The sequence below is a fragment of the Salvelinus sp. IW2-2015 genome, unplaced genomic scaffold, assembly GCF_002910315.2.
Source record: "Salvelinus sp. IW2-2015 unplaced genomic scaffold, ASM291031v2 Un_scaffold976, whole genome shotgun sequence".
Classification (NCBI taxonomy): Eukaryota; Metazoa; Chordata; class Actinopteri; order Salmoniformes; family Salmonidae; genus Salvelinus; species Salvelinus sp. IW2-2015.
The window spans coordinates 399124-406144 of record NW_019942669.1 but is presented as its reverse complement, the minus strand read 5'-3'; the positions used below and the strand labels follow the sequence as shown (position 1 = coordinate 406144).

The following is a 7021-nucleotide window of genomic DNA, read 5'->3' as shown; positions in this document are numbered from 1 at the left end:
AACCGTTTACCCTACCGTCTCTTTTTCTTTCGATCTACCAAACCCTCTCCCCTCCCGCGTACCCCCTCTCCTCTCTCACCAAACCCTCCTCTACCTTCTTACCTTGCTTTCTCGTCTACCAACCCTCTCTCTCCCTCTCACGCCACACCCGGCCATCTCCCCACCCCACCTTGCCTATAGGACCCCCCCCCCCGTACCCCGCTCCTACCCAAACCCCTCTCCCTTGTACCCCCTCCCTCTACCATTTTTTTTGCCTCCTCTTTTCGTCCTCCTTTCTCTTTCCTTCCCTCCCCCTCACCCCAACCCCTTACCCACCGTTTATTCGCTCTCTCTACCCCCAACCTCCCTCCCCTCTAACCCTTCTCTCTCTATCTTACCTCCAACACCTCCTCCCTCTCTCTCCAACCCTCTTCCTCCCTCTTACCGTCTCCCCCTCTACCCACCCTCTCGCCGTCCCTTAACCCCTCTCTCTCTCTATCCAACCCTCTTCCATCCCAATCTGACCAAGACCCAACCCTCTTAGTCAGCCCCCCCCCCCCCCCTTCCTCCCTCTACCCCCTTAGCTCTCCCTCTCTCTCTCTACCAACCCTCTCTCTCATCTACCAACCCTCTTCCCTTCCTTACGCTCTCTCTTCTACCAACCCTCTCGCCTCTCTCTACAACCCTCTCCCTCCCTCTATCTTCTCTCTCTCTAACCACCCACTACCATCTCTCTCTCCAACCCTCTTCACCTCCCGTCACCCGTCTCTCCTCTCTACCAACCCTCTCCCTCTACCTTCTCTCCTCTCTACCAACCCTCTCTCTCCCTCTACCATCTCCCTTCTACCAACCCTTCTACCGTCTCTCTCTACAAACCCTTCCCTCCCTCTACTCTTCTCTTACACAAACCCTCTCCCTCTCTCTCTCTACCAACCTCTCCCCTCCCTCTACCTCTCTCTACCAACCTCTCCCTCCCTTACCCTCGCTCTTCTACCAACCCTCTCCCCCCTATACCCTCTCTCTCTTACCAACCCTTCCTCCCCCCCCTGCCCCCTGCTGCACCTCTCTCCTCCCTACCAACCCCTCCCGCCCTCGACTCTACTCTCTCTGACCAAACCCCCCTTCCCCCTCCCTCCCCATCTCCCGACTCCCTCCTCCCTCCCTCCCCTCCCTTCCCTCCCTCCCTCCCTCCCTCCCCCCCCCTCCCTTCCCTCCCTCCCTCCCCTCCTCCCTCCCATCCTCACCTCCCCTCCCTATCACCTGTCTACCGCTGCTCTCTACAACCCTCTCCTCCCTCTTATCGTTCTCCCTCTTGACTTCTGTGGTCTCTCTACTAACCCTCCCTTGTTTCTTCCTGTTCTCCCCGCTCTATACCTGTACTCTACTCCCCCACTTCAGTAACTCGATGTCTCTTTTTTTCTCGGTTCTCTTGTCTCAGGCATCAGTGTGAGTCGTTCAACGTGGCTGCTGGCTGCTGCCTGAAAGGTAAGTAACTGGCCAGCCAGTCTGTATCAACACACACAGTACACACACACAGCACACCACCACACCACGCACACGCACCACAGGCTAACCACACAGTCAGTGACATTGCACACACACCTACTACGATGCACAACACACACTACACACTACCTTGGCAGCACACACACGGCAGCACACTGATGGAGGTGTGTCTAGTGTGTCTAGTCTATCTGACACTCTGAGTGTTCTATCTGTGTACATCATGACTGACATTTATAGGTATATACAGGGCATCTACATAAACACACACACACCACGCGTGATCACACACACGCCTTACAGGAACCACACACCGACTAACATGTGCCCACACCGACTACATAGCACCACACGACTTACATACACATGCGGACACTGCATGCACACACACACACACGCAACAACCACACCACTACATACACACACACATTACATACACACGCACTGCATGCAACCCACACATGCCAGACACACACACATTACATACATGCACCACCACACACACACACTACCTGCACACACCACACTGGTCATGCACCACACACACTGCAGGTCCCACACACACTATCATTGCACCACACCACTACATTGCGCGTGAGCGATAGCGCAGCGGTACAGTATATATATACATATCACACACACAACACTACTACACACACACACACACTGCTATGCATCAACACCCACGGATGCACACACAACATCTAGCTTGCACACACACACTACATGACCGACACACACTTTAACTACACACACACTGGGCATGCACTACACACGACACTACTGCATTACACACACACACTAACTAACAGGCACAACGAGTCATTAAGCAACACGCAGCTGAGCATGACCCACCACACTGGGCTATACAGCCACCACACATTACATACACACAGCAACTACTAGTTGCACACAACACACACGACTAGCATAGTAGTGAGCAGACGACGAGTCTATATATCAGAGCTGTGTGAGTGCTGATGTGAGTCTATGTAGTGCGGAGTGGACGATGGTAGGCGCAGCCGAGCGACAGGCAGGCGCGAGATGATCTCTATATCATAGTCTATATATGACTGGACACACCACACACACAACATTCTCACATTATTTACATGCACACAGCACCACACCACGAGGCGATTACACTGTTTGTATGCACCACACACACTACTGTCAATGCCAACTAGACACATACGTAGGCATATCATATCAATTATTATATATATATATCACACTTATCCAACACACCTGCGGATGCACGCACGACACACACTGCCATGCACGCACACATAGCCTGGATGCCGCAGCCACACACCACACCACACCACACACACACACACACACACACCACCACACACACACACATCACACACATCACACCCAACACGCACACACACAGCACACCACCACACTACCATGTGACACATCGGACACTACATGCAGCACACCACATACATGCACCCAGCACTACGTACATTACACACACACACAACTTCATATCATAAACACACACACATCTGCTTCACTCACTAGTCACACCCAGCTACATGACGATACATCACAGCACACACGACACACACACCCATACATAACATACATACACACACTACACAGCTACACACCACACAGCATCTATTATTCATTACTACAACGACCACACTACGGTACCAGGCAACACACACAATACTACGACACATGTTGCCTTCTTCTTATCCTGTTTGGTAATGTTAGTATACATGGTAGACTGTATTTGAGGGGGGTCTGGATGGATCCTTGTTGAGTTATACAGAGCGCTCTAGCTTGGGGACAGTTCGCTCTCTTGTCTTTCTGCTCCTGATTGTAGACCTCAAGGGAGACCTGCTGGCAACAGACTTTGAGGGGAGCGCTCAATTTCTTCGGGGGTCGCCGGTTCCCAGATGTGTGTCTGTCTGTATTGTTGGTCTCTCAGGATTGGAACGCTAAGAAGAGCTGATGCGAGCTGTGCGGGCCTGCAAGCATGAAGGGTACCTACCAATATTCAAGGGCTGGCTTGAAGTGTGGGCTTATCCCTGCGCTCTGATCTGTCATGCGTGGAATCTACCCGTGGCTAACCTCTGTCATGTGAATCTACCCTGGCTAACTTTCATGTTTGAATCTACCCTGGCTAACTCTGTCATGCTGAATCGACCCTGGCTAAACTCTGTCAGTGCTGAATCTACCCCTGGCTAACCTGTCTGTGAATTCTCCCTGGTAACTTCATGTTGAATCTACTGCTAAAACTGTCATGTTGAATCTACCCTGGCTAACTCTGTCATGCTTATCTACCCGGGCTACTGTTCATGTTGGACATCACCCGGCTAACTGTATGTTATCTACCCTGGCTAACTCGTCATGTTGAATCTACCCTGGCTAACTCTGTCATGCTGAATCTACCCTGGCTAACTCTGTCATGTTGTTTTCTCTTTAGTTTGAATCTACTCTGGTCAATTGAGTCACTTAATGTTGTCTTCGGTTTGTGTCTTGGTTAGGGTTTGGTTTGCATACTGTACAAGGAAATAACTGTGTGGCTGTACAGTAGAAACACACAAACAGTAAGTTGGTTCAGAATCTAGTCCCTTTTACAAGCGAATGAACATCTGGGTGAATTAGATTGAATGCAGGGAGGGCATTCCTTCTTACTGGAAAATGAGTGGATCAATTACCAGTTATACTTGAGGCTTTGATTCTAATGTAGCAGTTTATATGCTTCAATAATGGGTGGATCAGGAAGCAGTCAGTATGACTGAAATGGAAGACTACTCGTAAATAACCTGTGGAGGGAAGTGTTGAGCTGTAGGAGAAACTGTCAGCTATATAGCCTGTGAATAACCTTTTCTCCTGTGCTCTTTACTCACCTAGAAAGTCCCTCATATTTTACATCTTATATGAATGTATCTACATATTTTACATCTTATATGAATGTATCTACATATTTGGAAATGCATCTAAAAACATCTGCAATAATTCTCAGATCTATTTGTCTAATCCCAAACGGCATGCCTCTGCTCTGCCTGGACCTGGGAACTCTGGTGCTTAAACACATTTATCTTACACATTTGGACTGCATCTAACAACTTTTTCTCAGAGGAGGTTGGCTTATCCTAAACTACATTACACATACAGTCCATTTGGTCAGAGATGACCTGTGRCCTTGTACTCTGATTCAGACAGGTGTTCTGTTTGGCCAGCTGGCTATAGAACAGGCCTCTCTTGTCTCATGGGTTATATCTATATCATATAACACAACTGTCTACCATATCAATTGTGTTTTTGTAATGGCAGTAATGATCACATGACCAGTAATTAAAAGGGTATGTTAGAACCAAGGTAGGCCGAGGGGTCAGGCCTGAGGTCATGCACCTCTGACATCTGACCTTTTTGACAGGTCTGGTCACCTGACCCCGCTCCCTGGTTGAGAGGCCGTTTTAGAGAAGGATAAGGATCTAAGGGCTGAGAGGTACAGGCAAGGTCCTCAGGGTGACACACAAACACACACACACACTGAGATCCTCAGTGTCACCAAGCTGTCACCAGAAATCTAATTCTGTCACTGCGGCGACCGCAAGGACAAAGTAAAACCCAGAGCCAGGTGGCAGGATCTGAGAGGTGGACCAGATTCCTTTCTCCTCTCAGCTTCCTGCATCTCCTCTCAGCTTCCTGCCTCCCCTCTCAGCAGCTGTGGTTCTGGGACAGCAGGCTTGTGGTTTCTTGGGACAGCAGCTGTCGCTGGGACCAGCAGCTGTCGTTCTGGGACAAGCACGCTGTCGTTCTGGGATAGCAGCTGTGGTTCTGGGACAGCAGCTGTGTTCTGGGACAGGCTGTCTTTCTGGACAGCTGTCGACTGGGACAGCAGCTGTCGTTCTGGGACAGCAGCTGTCGTTCTGGGACAGCAGCTGGTGGTTCTGGGACAGCAGCTGTCGGTCTGGGACAGCAGCTGTCGTTCTGGGACAGCAGCTGTCGGTCTGGGACAGCAGCTGTCGTTCTGGGACAGCAGCTGTGGTTCTGGGATAGCAGCTGTGGTTCTGGGACAGCAGCTGTCGGTCTGGGACAGCAGCTGTTGGACTGGACAGAGTGTGGACGGACAGCAGCTGTCGGACTGGGACAGCAGCTGTCGGACTGGACAGCAGCTGTCGGACTGGGACAGCAGTGTCGGTCTGGGACAGATTGAGTCTCTGTCTGACGGGCACCTCCTGACTTCAACCCTCTAATTTTATCACAGTGCCTGCCTGCGTTCTGTCTCAACCTCACTATGGGACCTGGTCTCATTTGCCACAAAACGCAACACTCACATACACACACACGCACATCAAATATTGAAGGCTAGCATTGAAATGTAGGCTGTGCTGTTCCAGATACAAAACACACCCACTAGCTCCTGAGCCATGATAGCAGGGGTGTCCAGTAATGTAGCCAGGTTACCCACTATAGCTGAATCTGCAGTCATCACTGGGTTCATTATGGACCGCTCTTCCACAACAGACCCGGTTCTGTACTGTGGTTGAGCCGGAGGAAATCACAGCCGGCTAAATAGATCTCATTTACAACGTGCTGCCTGCTGGAGAAAGAGCATATTTACACCCCTACACACACACACACAACAGGAGGGAAGGGGAGAGAGGAGAGGGGAGGGGAGGGGAAGAGAGAGAGGGGAGGTAAGGGGAAGGGAGGGAAGAGGACGGGAGGGAGGGAAGAGGACGGGAGGTAAGGGAAGGAGGGGGAAGAGGACGGGAGGGAGGGAAGCGGACGGGAGGGAGAGACGGGAGGGAGGGAAGGAAGAGGATGGGAGGTAAGGGGAAGGGAGGTAAGGGGACGGGAGGAAGAGGCCGGGAGGGAAGAGGACGGGAGGGAGGGAAGAGGACGGGAGGAAGGGAGGGAAGGAGGACGGAGGAGGGAGAGGACGGGAGGTAAGGGGAAGGGAGGGAAGAGGACGGAGGGAAGAGGACGGGAGGGAGGGAAGAGGACGGAGGTAAGGGAAGGGAGGGAAGAGGAGGAGGAGGGAGAGGATGGGAAGGGAGGGAAGAGGACGGGAGGTAAGGGAAGGGAGGGAAGAGGACGGGAGGGAGGGAAGAGAGGGGGAGGTAAGGGGAGGGAGGGAAGAGGACGGGAGGGAGGGAAGAGGACGGGAGGGAGGGAAGAGGACGGGAGGGAGGAAGAGGACGGGAGGTGAGGGGAAAGGGAGGGAAGAGGACGGGAGGGAGGGAAGAGGACGGAGGTAAGGGAAGGGAGGGAAGAGACGGAAGGGAGGGAAGAGGACGGAAGGGAGGGGGAGGGAGAGGACGGGAAGAGGACGGGAAGGGGAGAGAAGAGGGGAGGAGGGAAGAGGACGGGAGGGGAGAGAAGAGGAGGGGAGGGAGGGAAGAGGACGGGAGGGAGGAAGAGGACGGGAGGTAAGGGGAAGGGAGGGAGGGAAGGACGGGAGGGAGAGAAGAGGACGGGAGGTAAGGGGAAGGAGGGAGGGAAGAGGACGGGAGGTAAGGGGAAGGGAGGGAAGAGGACGGAAGGGAGGGGGAGGGAAGAGGAC

The 7021-nt window shown here is 52.4% G+C and overlaps 1 long non-coding RNA gene across 1 annotated transcript; it reads right to left on the bottom strand.

Moving 5' to 3' along the window:
* Positions 1–3583: 3583 nt before the first annotated feature.
* LOC139024087 (uncharacterized) lies at positions 3584–3935 on the bottom strand. The gene is made up of 3 exons (XR_011475313.1): positions 3848–3935; positions 3742–3769; positions 3584–3661 (listed from the first exon to the last, which is right to left on the bottom strand). It is a non-coding gene; the product is annotated as an uncharacterized lncRNA (long non-coding RNA).
* Positions 3936–7021: the final 3086 nt, after the last annotated feature.